This window comes from Panulirus ornatus, chromosome 37 (genome assembly GCF_036320965.1).
Source record: "Panulirus ornatus isolate Po-2019 chromosome 37, ASM3632096v1, whole genome shotgun sequence".
In the NCBI taxonomy this organism is placed as follows: Eukaryota; Metazoa; Arthropoda; class Malacostraca; order Decapoda; family Palinuridae; genus Panulirus; species Panulirus ornatus.
In genome coordinates, this window is record NC_092260.1 from 29,877,199 (window position 1) to 29,896,119 (window position 18,921).

Consider the following 18,921-nt stretch of genomic DNA (forward strand, 5'->3'; position numbering starts at 1 on the left):
AATATTCCCATCGGAGATTAATGCTAAAAATTTACGCATAGAAAGGAATATTTGTACAGGAATATTTGGTGGCGTGGGATCAGAAACATTCGTTAAATGGAATATTATGTGGGTCGTGCAGGTAAAACTGCAGAGGTGTTATTTGAATGGTTTATGGGGCAATAGTCTTGCTTAGATGATACAATACGTTCCAGCATGTGAGTATAATGTGATCTGTTTTTTCCCGCGGGGGAAGACATCTGATGTCGAGATATCACTAATGAACGCGACTATAGTGAGACTGTTATCACCTTCATGAAGAGTTAGGTTAAGAAAAAACGAAATAACTTTAGAGAGCAAAACTTTTTTAACGGAAATCTTTCAAGTTAGCAGCGTGTGTGTTATCGGTTTGGTGTGTGAAGCGCCTGCCATCTGCTCTACTGATGTGGATTAGAAACGTAAGCTAGCAGACGATGGTTACCTCAAGCCCTTGTGTTATCATACTGTGCTCCTTGTATCCCTGACAGTTTCTTGAAAAACAGAAGCTCATTAGCTGTTTGTCTTTCTATTTCTCCTTAGGAGACAAGAACAATAAAAATATAAACATCTGGTTATCGATAAGTCGTCCAAGATAAATCAAATTATCTTTCTTCGTTTTCAAGTATTTTCTGGTCGAGTTTGCAGCAGGTTTGTAGCTTCCTCGCAGCCATGGCCAAGAGTAGAAAGCTACACTATTTCTTGACCATCTCAACACATCGTGAAGGTAACCGTTAGAAAAAGTGATATGTAATTTCCATTGTAAGTCAGAGATGTGAGAGAAGAGTTGAGTGATGTCACTTATACTTTCACGTACAGTGACATCAGTGTTGTTGGCACTCCCTGGTAGAGAGCGCTAGGGCTGCGAATATGTAAAACAAACACATACGATCAAGTTACTCTCGAAAAGATCAATATCTTGGTTCTAAGGGAAAGGAATTGAAGATGTAAGTGAGAACATAAGTGATATTACTTGTACTTACAAGAGGAATGGCATGAGTGTTGCCAGCACTCACGGTGGCGAGTGCCCGAGCCATTGATATGCAAAAGTAACACGATAATATTACACTTACCTGGCTGGGTTGAATGCATCGTCAGGAAGGTGATGTGTTAGAACTTGGTTATGGTTGTTGCTGCAGTCATTCAGACGCTACACATGTTCCACTGACTTCATTATCAAATGTGTTCCCACATACGAAGATAAATATTGGCATATATGTAAACACGTTTATGTCATATATACATTTACTGTTCCAAGGTGAGTTGAACACTTTATTACTGGGCTTCAGGTTAGTTAATGACGTAGGTTCTTTACAGTTTTATCATCCGAGCTGTTTGGATGTGAAATAATTTTAGTGTGTGTTAAAAGTCCCGTTCACTATTTACGTCCTTGAAGACAAGTTAAGGGGATATATCTTTTCTGAGTCAACATTACTAATTAACGAGGGTGTGACCGTCTGTTTATCTTGACTGCACCGTTCACTTTCGAGCCAGTGTCTGAGTTCCCTGGGAACATGGGTCCTAGTTAGTACCTGCTCACTGTGTCAACAGAGTCAAGTGTCCCGATCAGAGTCTGTGTCAGTGTATACATGACTGATACATACATTACAGGAAGCGTTACCCTTCACTGGGAATGTAAGTGATGTGCTTCCCAATCAGTTCGGCATCGCTAAAGGCCACCGAGATTATAACAGTTACAGACATAAGTTGCCAGTTTACTGGAGATATGCGTCACAAACCATATTTGCGTCGACTGTAAGCAGGAGAGTTGTGTGCGTCACCAGTCAATCCTTCGTCAAATACAACAGTCACATGTCCTTGCTGCTAACTGTCTTCACTGGTACTATGCAACTCTCATTATCCTTGTCAGCAACAACCTCTGCTGGTAGCGTACCTCGGCCACAGTGGTCGTACTTCGAGACCTACCAACACATGATGTAGCACACACAGAGGTGGATGTGTGTGGTGGGCGTAGATGGTCCTGGTGACCACATGTTGTCTTGCTTCCTGTGTGGTGGTTAAGGGATCTTCCCCCACCCCCTCTTATCTAAGGGTTAACTTATCTCGGTGTCATGTCATCTGGGGTCATTCCGGCTGAGGCTCATGTCACCTGGGGTCGCGTGATTGTATCCACAGTCGCTCAAACTTATTGGAGGTATTCGTTTGACTTTTTATTTCATTTTCGCTGTGTCACATCAAACTGTTCCGTCCAGTATCTGTCACGTCACAATTTCTGTTTCATGTCCAGATACGTCCAGTATGTGTAGGTTGTTTCTAGAATCTTGGTGTTAAATGTTTGTTTTGTCAAATTACCGGAAGAATTCACTGTCTGTTTCCAAATTTGTAAAATGAAAAAAATACATTTCCATTAGCCAATTGTGCTGTTTGTGAGGTTTATACCGCCACAGTAAAATGGTGCAACATTTCGCTGTATCGAGGTGAGGCAGCACGTCACTTTATAAGGCAGTATTTATCCAATCACAAGAAAACATTTGTTCATTTTCCCAGTCATGTCAGGTTGGTACCTGCTGATCATGTCTAGAAAGAGCTGGAATCTTCACTGTCTCACGCAAGTAGTCATGTCTGTTCAGGCTGTCATGTTACAAGTGTTACCTCCTCACAGTAAGTCATGACAGTGTCATATTCAAAAGCTCGGTAATGAAAGAAAACTCGTTTGTTGAAATGATTATCGCGACAAAATGGCACTCTCAAACGTGGCTAAGATATTATGTAATGATTCTCCTGTTATGAATGGTGTGTGTGTGTGTGTGTGTGTGTGTGTGTGTGTGTGTGAGAGAGAGAGAGAGAGAGAGAGAGAGAGAGAGAGAGAGAGAGAGAGAGAGTTACGCACTTTTCATGCAAGTTGTTACACCGCGAGCAAGTTACCTGAGGCAAGGCTTTGTCAGAGTCACTGGACGAAAGGAGTATGATAATGTCGAGGACCTTTTCACTCCAAAGGAGTCCATCATTTCCCTGCTCCTGCATGGAGCGCAGCCTCGAAACTCTCTGTGAGGAAACAATATCTCGCAAAACACCATGGGAATACGTCCAGCCAGATGCTGGGAGGCGAGCACTCAGTGGGCGGCCGTAGGTTCCAGCGAACAAATTGCATCTGGCGCTCCAATTGTTGGTGTGGTGGTGGTGGTGGTGTGTGTGTGTGTGTTATAGTGAGGGAGTGTGTGTGTGTGTGTGTGTGTGTGTGTGTATGTGTGTGTGTATGTGTGTGTGTATGTGTGTGTGTGGTGCGAGTGGTGAGGGTGGAGAGCGTGTGTGTGTGTGTGTACTGTTGTTGACGTGGATGGAGTGATGCAGCCACTATATGGTCACTGTGTTGCAGTAGGCCATGTGTTGCAGCTACGGGTGTAGTTATCACTTGACCCCAATTGTTGGAGCGGACCTTGTGATGTAGCCGCTGGCGTAAACCACTACACGCGGTCAGTGTTGTTGGAGCGGACCATGTCTGATGTAGTCACCACATGACCCCTGTTGTTGGAGCGGACAGGCTTTGTGGTGAGGCCTTTGATGTAGCCATTACATGAACTCCTTCTCACCAGTAAAGATGATATTACCAACAGTTTGTAAACTTAACACTTGTCTTTTTCTTATTACCGATTGTTATCTTCGTGGTTAAAATCGTCGTTCAAGGAGTTATCGAGACGATTCAAGATTAGGTCCTCGAGGAGTCGTGAAAGCAGTCAGGTCCTCGTTATCAGTCATGGAAGTCTTTGCTAATGTTAATAATACCAGTACTGATATCTGGTATCAGAATGGTAATGGTATCAGTGGTATTGTCACCTTAGGTCCTCAGGTGGTGGTGGTGGTAGTAGTAGAAAGATAGTAGTAGCTGTGAGTGGTGGGTGATTGTCGGAGTGGGAGGCAGCAACAGGTGTCGGAGGAGAGGGAGAGCGGGCCAGGGCTCCTGAGGACCTGCAGGAGGAGGAGACGTGTGGACGATGCCGGGCCAACAGCACGACTGACTGGCCCACGCTGAGCCCACCACCATGGCCCCCCACACTCTCTCTGCCTCCCTCTCTCTCTCTCTCTCCTTCCCTCCCTCTCTCTCTCTCTCTCTCTCTCTCTCTCTCTCTCTCTCTCTCTCTCTCTCTCCACCTGTTCACCTCTTTTTCCCTCCCGGGCCTTCCCTTTATTTGTTGCTATCTGCTCTAATCATATATTCTAATCTCAGTCATCTATCCTATAGTGCTCTCCAAGAAGAACATTCACCTTACAGAAGTGATCTTGTTCAAGAAAGAAAAAATTTCCATTCAGAATCCTTCCCTTGATACAATGTTTGGTTAGACACATTAACAAACTAAACAGAAAACTAACACCAGTTTGTGTTCCTGTGGTAAACATAGTTGATGGTGTTTGCTGCCGCTCCAGCCATGGATGAGCTACACTGTTCTGGTCTGTGCTGCGCGACACTCCTGTCGTTGTAGTAAACAGACGCCACAGCCAGTGTTGAGCGGTGGGCGGCAAATTACGGTCAAACAGTAATCAAGGCTACACGTGCCAGGACCGGAAACATTTCGTGTAAATCATGATCAAGAATGAATTCCTGAAATGATCGAAATACCTTTCGGTGGAGTCAGAATGTAAACAATTCTGCCACCGCCCGAGAGTGCCGCCAGTATAGTAGATACACAGACCCTGGTTAGAACGTAGTTCAGTTCAGTTACGAAGATTTTGATTCATGTTTTATATCCGGTGAAGTTTCCTAGAGTGATACCATACTGGAAGACTGAATTACGCTCTTGACCAATTTGTTATGACCGACTGTAGCTCTTTCTCTCTCTCTCTCTTTTATGATTAGCTCTTCGAGAATCAGATATTCGTACCCTTGCTTTCTTTCTTTTTTCTTTAAGTGAAATCGTACATATGTCATCGTAGTTCACTTCGAATGCTAACCAAATTACTGGATCATTTTGTAATGAAACTATGAGGATAGAATTCTCTCTCGCTATTTTTTTTTATCGATGATCATCTATAAAACAAGTTATCTTCTGAAGAGATGTTGTTGGAGGCAGATGTGAGCAAACATGGTATGAGGGGACTTGATTCCTTTGATGTGCATCCTCTTTCTTACGTTGTCGAGGCTCCAGTCACAAAAGTCCACATCAAGGCCGGGCCTTAATTGAAATATAGAGGATTATGAAAGGGAAAAGAAGAGACAAGGGAATGTATTTACGAAATCCCAGCAAGACGTGGGATGAAAGACCTCTGGTGAGCTGAAGTTCTCGAGAACTGGACGGCCAGAATGAAGCTGCTGCTGTTCCTCGTGCCTCATGTGCTGTAGGCTGTGCTCTCAGGTCGACCACAGACCTGAGGAAAGTTAGAAACTTTAAGGAAATTAGCTTTGCAAATGATCGTCAGACCCGCGTCGTCTGTATACCGTTAAAGACTTAGCTAACATGGTTAGGCCCTGCCAGCTGGTGGTAAGAGAGGGGGATGAGTCGCCGAACCTGACGCTCTATTCTGTCGACCAGACGAAGATATGGTGGGCTGTACGGCATCCAAGGAAGTGGAGCAGAGTCTAGATGTGAGCGGATGTGTGTCATAGAGGCGCTTGTGGGTGCCCATTCCGACAACAGTGTGTCAGACTGAAATCTCAAAGTGTTCACATGATCACTGCTTTCATACTCTCGTCCGGTCATCAACAGTCAGGGTTCGGGTATAACGCCGCGCCGCACTGCCATCACATTCCACTATCTCTCCCACTGCCAACCCCCGGATGCTCTGTATTCACGGTGGTGCGTGATGGCCGGCCTCCAAAGAGCATCTCCCTCCCTTTCAGAAGGGAAGGTTAGAATGCCGTCATTATCGTAGCCTTGGGGACCAGGATCAAGTTCAAGAGATCATTAAAGTAGAAAATTCTCAGGAGAAATCCTCGAGCGTAATCCATCAAGCGAATAACCTCCTGCTTATAATTTTCGAGTTACATTTCGACCCTCATGAGGGCACACCGGGGCACAGGGTCGCTGCAGAAGTGTCAAGGTGAAGGTTGGTGATGATCGGCTGAAGCGTTGTGAGAAGTCCATGCTGCCTCAGCCATCACGCGCGTCAGCAGTTTCCAGTCCTGGAACGTGGGTGATTCTGAGGTCCTGTGGTGCCAGATACCGAGCAGCAGCAGGCAGATAATACACATCACTTGGGCTCTCTCTCTCTCTCTCTCTCTCTCTCTCTCTCTCTCTCTCTCTCTCTCTCTCTCTCTCTCTCTCTCTCCCTCTCTCGTTTGAATAAAGGAATTTGCAGACAAACCAGCTCATCACGCATGAAAATATGGGATGCTTAGGTTTTAATGAACTTCACTCCAGACGTGATGATGAGAGAGAGAGAGAAAGAGGAGTGGCACTCGTCCCTTAGCTGGGTTAGACTCGGTATCAGTCTCAGGTCAGGCTTGCTGGACTCGCGTTGCCATTCTTATACAGAGTGAACAATGATTTCATTTTCTTGCGTTATCATCAGTGATGGCGAAGTAGGGAGACTAAAAAGATTTCGACACACACTATACCGATTTTTTTGGAAGGCTGTACAATCACGGGATGTTAGGACTTAGTTCACCACCTATACACGAGACGAGAGCGCGAGGCCTGGGATGGTCTCGCGAGACTCTTGATTGGTGTTTGTTTGCATAATGTCCGGCGCTCTGATGATCAATTACCGCAGTGGTGGCGTGACAGAGGGTGTGGCACGGGCTGTGACCTTCACCATACCTTCACCATATGTGTCATGTGGCGCTCATCATCACCCTGGCACTATGTTTATGGCTCTGTCACTCAGCCTGACCCTGGCAAGCTAAATCTGATGCCGTGCGCGTATGACCTACATCCATTTTCTTTCCCAGTCAGAAGATATATGCACATGTAGGTATAGCCAGCGTGTGTTTCCTGCGTGATATATATTTCAAACGAACCAGAGTGTCAGACACAAACAACTGACTTGCCAAGTCGCAGGAGTGGATGAAATGATCATTGTAATGTGACATCCCATTTTTTTCTTAATTTGAGAGACAGATGGACAGACAGACAGACAGATTGACAGACAAGAACATCTATTTCTCTCTCTGACAGACACAAGGACACAGAGAGAGTCTGGAGGGTCAGTGGTGACCCTCATCTGTCGTCACAGCTCCACCTATGGATAACTGTTAACTTGGTAAGTTATCTGCTGGTAAACATTAGGACTATATTCAAGTAGATGAACAAGGAAATATTCATCAGTTATCCTTGTAACTCCTACACTCGGCCAGAGTGAGATTATGAATCGTAAATTTGTTCATCATCCTTGAATAGTACAGAAGGCCCACAGGAAGGAAACGAGAATGGTACTAGAATTAAGAAAGCCAAGTTACGGCACGATACTAAAGACCATAAATTAGTCCCGCATGGAAGAGAGAAGAATAATGGGTGATTTAATTCTAGAATCAGTTTTGGTGATGGTCACAGTGAACAGTACTTTGAAAAATGCAAGAATAGAACAGCCAGAGGATATAACATGACATTAAGCAAGACACTTGACAGCAAAATGTAAAGAAGTAGATTTACGGCACGAGAGCAGTGGGAACTGGAACAAACCGACCGATGAAACTGAGAAATATCGAGTTTTTTTTCCACATATTTTTGCAATTTGTAGAAAAAGTTTTTACGGACGTGGATATTGACGGCGCTTAAATCTAGAGGATTTTATGGGTGTGCGGGTCATGGTCATTGATGGGGCGGGACATTAAGGCTTCGGGGCGAATATGCCTATATGAGGTGTGCAGTGGGGGGACCAGACCTGGGTTGCAGGGAGGCCTGACGTGGGCTACATGGGCCTCATCCCTGAGATTGTGTAGAATGATATATCACTGGTGTTGTGCCTATGTTGGACGCCAGATGTCAGACGAGAGGTAGTGGGGGTCCGGCCACCTTCTGTGCTGTAATTTACCAAGTGTTACAGACCTCATCCCAACTGTCAGTATCTCAGGTCTCATCCCTGAATGTCCTCCGTCCCATCCCAACGACCGTGAGTGGGCAGATGGCGCCTGTGTCCCTTAACTAATGATGTCCTTCATAACCTGAGATTAACACATATGTTGCCAACCACAGCCAGAGTCATCTACTTGTCTGGGGTGGCAAGAAGACAACGGTAGTTACAAAACAACACCTGAAAGTTATGTTGGAGGTCGTGTCCTTCTCGTCTCCCACCAGCCCCGCTTCCTCCTATTCCTTCTTTCATTCTCCTCCTCCTACATACTTTACTTCATCCAACGCCTACCACAAGTGTGAGGACTCCGACCGACAATGTAGAGACAAAGTGCATCTCCATGTCATAGCCTGGGGCCATAAACAGGACTCGGGTCTCGTTTCAGATTCACGAGGAAACGAAGCAGTTGTCGAAGTGGGTCGATACAATAATTCATATTCATCCATTCCAGCTGCCAAGCCTGACAAGTTGACTGACGTGTAATAGTCGGGGAAATAAAGGAATTGCTCACTCATCATTCCTCAGCAATACTTTCTTGGAAGAATGTACTAAACAAAGTAGCCATCGGGGTTCGAGTAGAGAAGTGTAACAATGGTTTCCAGTCGAGCTACCATATTTCATGTGATACGTTACAATTAGTCCTTTGTTATAAGTAAGGTGGGAACTGCCGTCCTGATATGTTACACCAATACGTTACCACAAACTGAACAGTGTGGCATATTCTCAAGACAAAACTGACGCCTAAACCTTTAAACACGACAGAACGACCCTTGGGTATGATGGCCTTGCATAAATCTGGCCCTTCAGGCTCAACACAATCGTCACGTCACTTACACAAAGTCACTCACATGGGTCGGTTTCCCGTGCTCACCAGCCAGTACCAGTGAATCAGAGTTCGCTTTGTTTTACGACTTATCTTACGATTTGTCTTAATCTTTTACTTTATAATTTTGTGAAGTTTCTGATGAACCTGATATTCTGTTTTGGAAGGTTTCCCGCAAGTGACACACGTTCATGGGTCTCGTGCTTTGCCTGTATTGTGGTTAATTAGTATCTTGCGTCACAGATACAGACAAGGTACGAAATCATTACGAAACTACGACCGAATGTCACAGGAAAATGTGTCATGGCTAGTTTCACTGCTGCTATAGGAGGGCGACGAGCTCTATTCATGATGTGCCTTCTCCTTATTTTCCAGGTTGAAGGAAGCGTCGATGAGTCGTGGAAGTTGGAGACGTGAGCTGTGAGGGACGCGTCAGGGGTGAGTATCATTAAGCACTTCATGTAAATAATGGCGTTAGAGCAACATTGTATCATAGTCTAGCGCTAGTCGTGTGGCACTATAGTGCTGTGTCCTGGTGGTAGAGTAATACTGTAGTCATGTGGACGTGAGTGTAAAGAAACATCTTCCACAAATACCAGCATGAATCGGCCGTCCCCAACGCTCTGTCGTTTTAGGTAATTCACAGACAGTAAAAAGCCGTTATAATACTCATAACCGAGAGATGACGGACATATTAATGGTTTATCTTCTGAAGTATATAATTCGCGTCTGAACACAAGCACACCGGCTCTGAAGTACAGCAAATGAAACAATGTTGGTAGATTTTCTCAACAAAAGCTTTTTATACCCGTTTAGAAAAACAGTTTACATAAACGTACATAAAGTTCAGAATATATTGACATTCGTTTGGAGTGTAAACGACCTGTAAAGTTAAGCAGAGTCTTTGGTTTTCACTTGTGGTGTGGTAGTTTGGTAAACTTTTTAGACCTGAATCCGGGCCAGCGTTGCTCAGATCTTTTTCCAGTGGGTTGTGGGTCATACCTGCCGATGACGACGGTGGAGTAGGTGGTAGAATTTTGTTAGCAAGTGGTTCTCGTCAGCAGGTGGAACTCCTTACTGAGTGACTTGTCAACATGGAAGAAAGATAATAGTTGTGGAGCCCTGGTGAGAGGCAGCTGACTTATTGTGCTTTTTATCTTTTGACGAATGGTGCATTTTTTGCCTTGTTAACCATGACCTGTTGATGGTGATCATGACTTAGTTTATGTATATAGCGGAATTCTTGTCTTTTGGTGAGAGACTCAAAGGTGGATGAGCTGTAAGACCCCAGGCCGGTCTATGTGCTGCTGAGGATGTACGAAGAGAAAATCATCCATGTTTACGTGACCTGTGGGTCTCCCTGCTGGTAATATGCAAAGAGAAAGTTTGACAAATTTAGATTATATGACCAGCCTAGAGTGCAGGTGAAATAGTTCCAGATAATAGTAACCAGAGAGATCCTTAGAGAAGATTTAAAAAAAAAAATGATCCTGTGTTTTACGTACCATGTGAACATCGCATGAAACCTTGAAAATGGTAGCTGCAGTAGTCTCTCATTATGTAACATTACGCCTGATGAGGTCAACAATCTTCCAAAAGATACATTGTTGCTACCAACACTGAGCCAAGCTCGAGTCGTGGGTAACTCTTGCAGGCTTTCACGGATCCGACATCACTCAGGCCTTCGAGTCAGCATAGCTCACACTCAACACTGCGATCTTCCAGACTCATACGTCTTGAGGGAAGGCAATGGAAGGCCACAACTTCCCAAGAAGTTGGTGAAACCGGTGTGGGAAGGATGATTCCCTGCAGCAGTCTGTATTACTATTCCTGGAACGGGAGAACCCGATACACACACTGGCAACTCTTCCCGCCAAGTTGCACTGTTCTTGTCTCTGTTGGTGTCCCAGATTTTACCAACGCTCGATGTTGAAAAACTCTGCTTCCATGCAGTAAATTCTTTCTTAATCTTTCTTTGGCTGTGAACAGGGACGATTTTCCTCACAATCTCAGTTTTCGATATTGTTCACGAGCCATATTTCGTGTTCCTAGTGGCCCAGCCTGCGTCGCACAACTTGCTGCCATTACCAACTTTTGCTTCCCACTAAAGTGAAAATAAATTAATGATTAAAAGTTTAAATAATTAGCAGAAAACTTATAAAGGTAATTAGATTTTCACCCTAAAACTTTCATCTCGTTTAGCTTGTTAAGACATCAAGAAAGTGGTCTTAGCTTACAAAGAGAATCTGTTTATCAGGCCTCGCGCCAAGGGCAGCTTCTGACTGATTTGCATACTTTATTTGCTTTTTTTTTCCTCCACGTCGTCAGGTTGTACAAGCTGATGATGATTTTCATGTATTTTAGAAAGCAGTTTAGGGATTATGATTGTGTTAACCTCGTTTGAGCAGGACATCACGGTACGACCCTTGGGTATGATGACCTCGTTATTGTAATCTTTTCTATACCGTCGTGCTCAAAGGTCGTACCGTCGTGCTCAAGGGTCGTACCGTCGTGATCAAGGGTCGTACCGTCGTGATCAAGGGTCGTACCGTCGTTCTCGTGGGGTTCAGGAACAATGATCGTTCACTGACATGCTCTATGTGAGACCGAGGTTTCTTTTGTTCATAAAGTTTCATTACGTTTCACTGATCGTGTGGCGTTTCAGGGTCTTTTACGACCACAAGCGCTTCATGATACTGGCTAATGTGCTTGCCTGTGTGTATTAACATCTCTGTATTGTATGTGGAGGGAGTTTTACACACTCGTGGGGTCCCATCTCTTGAACATTCACTGCTATCATACAACTTATATATGTGTATGCTGTCTGCGTTAACCATTCTTTAAGCTATCATCATGTTACTCCGTTCATCTGTTAGTCTTATTATAAAAGTACTTCTCACCTTTTTTACTAAGTTTCTTGCATAAGTTCCTTTTACGTCCTCTGGTTGAACTTTTCCTGCATCTTTCACAAGAATCGTTCACTATCTACGTCATTGAGCTGGAGTCAGACTTAAAGATCGTGATCAGGTCATCCATCACCCTTCTCTCTTCTAAGTTTTTTTATGTGTGCGTGTGTTTGTGCCTTCAAGATTTTTGCTTCATATCTTATCTTCTTTTTTTCTTCTGCCCACTTCTCCTTTCTAACTTTAATTTTACGTCTTTTATCTTTGCTTTTGTCTGACGCTGTTCTCTCGCTTGTCGCGTTTTTCTTTCTCGTTTTCCTGTTTCTTTTCTCTGTCTTTGTCTTTCATTGTCCCTCCATTATTTTCCTCCTTTTCTTCTCATCTCCTGTGTTCCGTCTCCATCCACGCGAATGACCCTGGGGCTGCCACCCAACCCATGCCTGTCACAGTGTCTCAGGACCTGGATGGGGACACTCAGGAGTTACGTCTCTGAATGAGATCTCAAGAGGAAGAGATTCTTGGAGTTTGTAACAAATCTAAAATTACTAGATCCATAAGACTTGGTTAAAAGTATCTAAAGTTTAGACGCAACAAAGACACTGTTCGTATACATTGGGTAACGACACGAGTCATACCCATACGACCTGGCCACGTCGTTACAAGCTGGGCCACACCGTTACAACCTTGGTAACAGTGTAACAGCCTGGACCACAAAAGCCTGGCAGGATAATGACCGCAGGTTCCTCAAGGTAATCAGAGTCTGACACGGTGTCCTTTCAGGCGTTACCAGCCTTGTGGTATACATTACCAGCCTTGTGGTATACATTACCAGCCTTGTGGTATACATTACCAGCCTTGTGGTATACATTACCAGCCTTGTGGTATACATTACCAGCCTTGTGGTATACATTACCAGCCTTGTGGTATACATTACCAGCCTTGTGGTATACATTACCAGCCTTGTGGTATACATTACCAGCCTTGTGGTATACATTACCAGCCTTGTGGTATACATTACCAGCCTTGTGGTATACATTACCAGCCTTGTGGTATACATTACCAGCCTTGTGGTATACATTACCAGCCTTGTGGTATACATTACCAGCCTTGTGGTATACATTACCAGCCTTGTGGTATACATTACCAGCCTTGTGGTATACATTACCAGCCTTGTGGTATACATTACCAGCCTTGTGGTATACATTACCAGCCTTGTGGTATACATTACCAGCCTTGTGGTATACATTACCAGCCTTGTGGTATACATTACCAGCCTTGTGGTATACATTACCAGCCTTGTGGTATACATTACCAGCCTTGTGGTATACATTACCAGCCTTGTGGTATACATTACCAGCCTTGTGGTATACATTACCAGCCTTGTGGTATACATTACCAGCCTTGTGGTATACATTACCAGCCTTGTGGTATACATTACCAGCCTTGTGGTATACATTACCAGCCTTGTGGTATACATTACCAGCCTTGTGGTATACATTACCAGCCTTGTGGTATACATTACCAGCCTTGTGGTATACATTACCAGCCTTGTGGTATACATTACCAGCCTTGTGGTATACATTACCAGCCTTGTGGTATACATTACCAGCCTTGTGGTATACATTACCAGCCTTGTGGTATACATTACCAGCCTTGTGGTATACATTACCAGCCTTGCGGTTTACATCACCAGCCTTGCGGTATACACTTTCAAACATTTCCTCAAATTCTCCGAGACATTGCCATTTACATAATCATTGCATTACAAATACCTGGGTAATGCTCAGCATTTCAGCAGATGTATAATGGTAACGGAGCCCCTCGTCGGCTGCAGGCGATTAAGAGCAGCAGACCAAACCAGAACTTCAGAGAAATTGAATTTGACGGAATTCGTGGACGAGGAGGTGGAGCGTCCACCCACGAGAGAGGCTCCGCTTAATCTTTCGCTGGAAGAATTATGTCAACACGATTAACGAGGTCGTGGAAGGTGAACGGTCGTTAGCACGTGTGGTTAACGCAGTGGTCTGATGAAAACTAGTGATCCAATGACTACTCGCTGAGAAACATGTTCACACAAGACGTAAGTATAATAATGTGTCCATTTGTATGAAGTCGTGACCTTGACGCTTAAGGGTCTGGTTAAATTTGAGTCCAGGGTATCATACCCAGGTACTGTACCGTGGTGCTCAACGATCGTACCGTGGTGGTCAACGGTCGTACCGCGGTGTTCAACGGTCGTATCGCGGTGGTCAACGGTCGTACTGCAGTGGTCAACGGTCGTACCGCGGTGGTCAACGGTCATACTGCAGTGGTCAACGGTCGTACTGCAGTGGTCAACGGTCGTACCGCGGTGGTCAACGGTCATACTGCAGTGGTCAACGGTCGTACTGCAGTGGTCAAGGAGTTTACCGAAGGAACTCCCGTAAGCCAAGCCATCTCAACACATCAGACCAGAGTTCACAACACGCAACATAATGACTAACGTCTCCACACAAAACCTTAAGAACACAACAAACAACACCAGAGCGTCGAACTTATCTCCCCAGTTGTTCTTCCCTGACAGCAACAGCTTGGGGCCTGCACGTTGACCTAATCCTCTGACCAACGCAGTGTCGCGTTACATGGGATCAGCTTGGAGTGAGCTGGAGAGCCAGGGAGGGACGGGAGAAAAGCCAGGTCTTCTGGGAAGCCAATTTGGTTCAGAGTAGTTCAGCGATGACGCCTTCCACAACTCAAATCTTTTCAAATTCAAGTGAAGCAATTTTCAAGTGGGACAGAGACGTTCTTTTGGCTTCTATGTAGATTTTTGATTCAATTGTGTTGGTATCACCGACGAGTTTGTGTACCACATCCTGTGAGTGGTAGCGCGAAAGGAATGCATAGGTCATACACGGTCAAAGTGTCAACTCGCATCCTATATTGAAGGCTGTATTCTGGCGCTACCGCGCTGACGCGGAAAACTGCCATCAAGCATAACAACATAACAATATATATATATATATATATATATATATATATATATATATATATTTATTTTATATCTGACTATACTTAGTTGCTGTCTCCCGCGTTAGCGAGGTAACGGAAGGAAACAGACGAATGAATGGCCCAACCCACCCACATACACATGTATATACATAAACGCCCACACACGAACATATACATATCTGTACATTTCAACGTATATATACATATACATATATACACATGTATATATCCATACTTGCTGCCTTCATCCATTCTCGTCGCCACCCCGCCACACATGAAATGGCACCTTCCTCCCCCCGCGTGCAGGCTTAGTAAGTGTGCACACCAGACCAGGACGTTCGGGTCACATTCACTAAAAGCGGGAAAAAGAACTTTTAGATAAGAGTGACTGAGACCTTCCTACATCTCCTTTATGATGCCATCTTATTTGCATAAGTACCTTGAGCAAATTAGCATAGATGAATTGCTCTGTTTTCCTCATATGTCCTCAACAACTGTTCATCTAAAGTGCTGGGGGTTAATAGGCGGGTTGTGGTATTATGTGAGGAGGGGAGGAGGCGTGAGGCAGGTAGCGGGGATGTACGACGGATACCGCCAGCCCTCAAGACACAGAATTGGGCCAACATGAAAAAATTTCTGTAGGTTTTTCGTGAGGTCAGGCTCTGGCCTGCTAGAGGTTGACCTGAGGTCACCTGCGGCGGGACGGGCGTCAGAGGAAACTTGATGAAGACGAGAAAGTGAGAACGATATCAAGTTTTTGCACAGGTCGACGACCTGAGTGTACAGTTGTTAGGCTACATCGGTGATGAGTGGCAGTACATGAGTGATAAGTAAACATGTGTTGAGGATGTATCTGGCGGAAGAAAATTAAGTTGTAAATCTTTCTCTCATTAAGAACATTAATTCTTGTTAGGAAGTAATGGGACAAAATGGTGACGAGATTAAGAGGTTAGTGACAAAAACATAAACAGTTTCCCTCCCGCAAAGAAAAGAGAAAAAAAAGAGAATAATGCAAGGTAAACACAGAGGAAAATCGGTAACAATTCACTTGCCATAAAAAAAATTAAGCTAAATTGGTGAGGACACGAAAACTAGTTTTGATTCCTGGGTCCCACTACCGGGCCTCAGCCCCTGACCATTGTCTTTGGCAGTCCAGCCAGTAGCTTCCTTCTCTCAGCCACCACACAAACAAGAAAAATCCCTTTTCATTATATATATCAAATTACTTTCCACTTGCCACCTGACCTGCAACTCATTCTGGCCCAACGAGCGAGAGCCGAGTCACTCGGTCACATTACACGGTTTTATGGCCTATGGGACGGCGGTTCCTGAGCCAACATATTGGATTTTATTACGAAGATGACCTGGCTGATGGCAGGGGTAATGTTCCTCTCCAGGAGGACTCTACGTACACCTCACTTTATGTGGGCTGTTTTACATGGCTCGTGACCAGCCAGACCCACCACCACTGCCTTCATCAGGAGCTTCTTGCATATTAGATTAATAGTACTAATTTGTCACTCAGTTTTCAAGATCTGTTGTGACTATCCTTATCATTCAGCCTTCAAGACCACTCTTACCACTAATGAATTAACCTGAGCTTTCTCTCTCACCCCCTCTATAGTCCTGACCCCAGGTACAGGATGGTGTTGATTTACATATAATTGCCACCTTCTTCATCTTGCGAATACATATAATCTGTTGACACCTTACAGCGAGTGAGACATTACTGAACAGCATGAAGAGAGATTATTTTGTTCTCATATTTTTTGTAAGAGTGCGTTGTTGTAAATGACCTTCTTAGGGTAAGTGGTGACTTTAACAACAGAAGATGGTGCAGGATGCAGTCTCTGGAGATGAGATGATCAGGCTCAGCCAACTTCTGCACCACAAATATAGTCAAGTACCAAGGCAGAGGCTGGAAACATTATATCTTTTGAATATTATACGGTGAAGAACGAAGATGTCTGGGGTTCTCTAACTCGAGGTACCACTTGAGGTGATTTGTGGAATAAGATGCGAGAGAGAGAGAGAGAGAGAGAGAGAGAGAGAGAGAGAGAGAGAGAGAGAGAGAGAGAGAGAGAGAGAGAGAGAGAGAGAGAGAGAGAGAGATCTGTAAGACTACAGAGAGACCGTAAGTAGAGGATCTGTCATCAAATGAATGGATTGGGAAAAGGACAACAACCGTAGATCCTCCTCTGTCTGTTTGTCTTTATCCGTTTGTGTCTGTCTGACTGTCTGTCTGTCTGTCTCATAACCAAGACGCAGAGTTTCATCAGCACCGCCAGTCTGTGGTCGTCACGCTAATTCATTCTCGCCATGAAGGCCTCGTTTCCCGCCGTCATGACCCGTTCTTCCTGATGGTTCTGCGTCGTGTGCGTCGTGTCAGTTAATGATCCTTTCGCTCAGACTAAAAGCTCTTCTGTGTGTGTGTGTGTGTGTGTGTGTGTGTGTGTGTGTGTGTGTGTGTATGTGCTAGTTCATTAAGATGTGGGTAAACATGTTACTGTTCATCAGTGTTATAAAGGCTTCTTAGTCGAAAATCTTGATGTTTTGGATCCCGGATAAGTGAACAATTGACAGGCTCGCTATTCCCCTGCAGTAACTTGCGTGGTCCTCCGGCACCTCACCCCGGCCTCGGCTCGTGTGGTCCTCTACATAACTTTCTTCCCAACTGATCAATACCTGGGCCTTCCCGACGCTAGCTCTTCCTTTCACTCTTATTCTCATCGTTGGTTTGGTGATCGTGTGTTCATGTCATTGGAGTATATCATTATATATTCGTCACCAGAATCTCTCAACAGAATTCTGAATCTGAGTTTTATATCATGAACTTAGTGATACTCCTCTCGACAGCGGCAGACGACACACTTAGTGTGAGGGCCAGAGTGAGTGCGTGGCAGACGACACAGTGTAAGGGCCACTGTGAGTGCGTGGCAGGTCACGATTACTGGGGCTCAGGGACCCCAGCCAAGCGGCCCTCCCGACCTGACCATCCAGTGTAGGAAACTGAGGGTGAGTAATCATTACTCCCGTCTTGCTCCCGTGTGTTCATGATGAATACGATCCTACAAGCGAGCACAGGCAGCCCTACTCAACATCATAAATGTACGCGAAAGTATTTTATCTTTACAATCGCCCATCCTGAGCTCTGGAGAACACCCAGGTCTGATGAAGCTGACACATCGAGTCGTATTTCCACCACAATTCGTTTTTCATCAGCAGGTCGCCACGACCACTGGAGAAAAGATACACTGAAGTGACCAAACTCAACCATGTCTCAGGAGGCGCGTCGCAGGTCGACCCCGGAAGCGGCCAAGCGAGATCTCCCGTGATCCTCCCCAGTCTGGTTTTGTTTACGTCGACCACCTTGATCCAGCAGGCCTCTTGCTCCCAGCTCCGGGTCAGCACCCACCCTAGGGGTCAGCATCCAGCCCGGGGTCAGCATCCAGCTCCGGGTCAGCACCCAGCCCGGGGTCAGCACCCAGCCCGGGGTCAGCACCCAGCCCGGGGTCAGCACCCAGCGTTCTCCGAAGAGATAAACATAATTCCATCACAATCATAACCAAGACACGTCCACGATTACCTCAACACGACACAAAGTACTTATTTCTGGCAAGTTTGATAAGAAAATATATTGGAATTTAGACTTATTTTTAATCACATTGTGTCCGATATCGGCTCAGTTTAGCCTGAGCTGGAAGAGAGTCGGGTGCGGTTTCTTCCATCATATATTGACTTCTCAGGAAGATGCTATGATCCCAGGATTGTGATGTATCGCGTGTTCACTGTTCCTGTACGTATGTGATTGTTTAATCTCTCTCTCCCAGTAAATACAGCAAAGTCCTCTCTCTCTCTCTCTCTCTCTCTCTCTCTCTCTCTCTCTCTCTCTCTCTCTCTCTCTCTCATAGGAGGAAGACGTAACGAGCAGTACATCACGCACTCTGCCATATCTTGATTCCCGTTTGGTTTACTTTTTTTTCTTGTGCATCTGTATGTATATCACAGGACACTGGCGGCCGAGTGATTCATGAGGGAGTCAGTCACTTAGTGGGAACAAACTGGAAATTGAATCATAATGATAATAGAAAAATAGACGGACAGATAGATAGACAGACCGATAAAGCTTTCGGACAAGCTTACTGGGTAAGGTGTGTTGCTGGCCTCACTAAGTACAATTGCTGCTGCCGCTGCCCAACCCACGACGTGAGTAGTTCACTCGCAGGT

The 18,921-nt window shown here is 45.0% G+C and overlaps 1 protein-coding gene and 1 long non-coding RNA gene across 2 annotated transcripts in view; one reads left to right on the forward strand and one right to left on the reverse strand.

The window, feature by feature from the left end:
- Positions 1 to 2,793, reverse strand: part of LOC139760674 (uncharacterized) — a 60,494-nt gene extending 57,701 nt beyond the window's left edge. The window contains exon 1 of the mRNA XM_071684200.1: positions 1,089 to 2,793. The gene's annotated coding sequence lies outside the window, so the exon portion shown is untranslated. The remainder of the gene's footprint in view (positions 1 to 1,088) is intronic.
- Positions 1 to 18,921, forward strand: part of LOC139760676 (uncharacterized) — a 45,612-nt gene that overhangs the window by 4,970 nt on the left and 21,721 nt on the right. The window contains exon 2 of the long non-coding RNA XR_011715382.1: positions 9,179 to 9,241. This is a non-coding gene — a long non-coding RNA (uncharacterized lncRNA). The remainder of the gene's footprint in view (positions 1 to 9,178; positions 9,242 to 18,921) is intronic.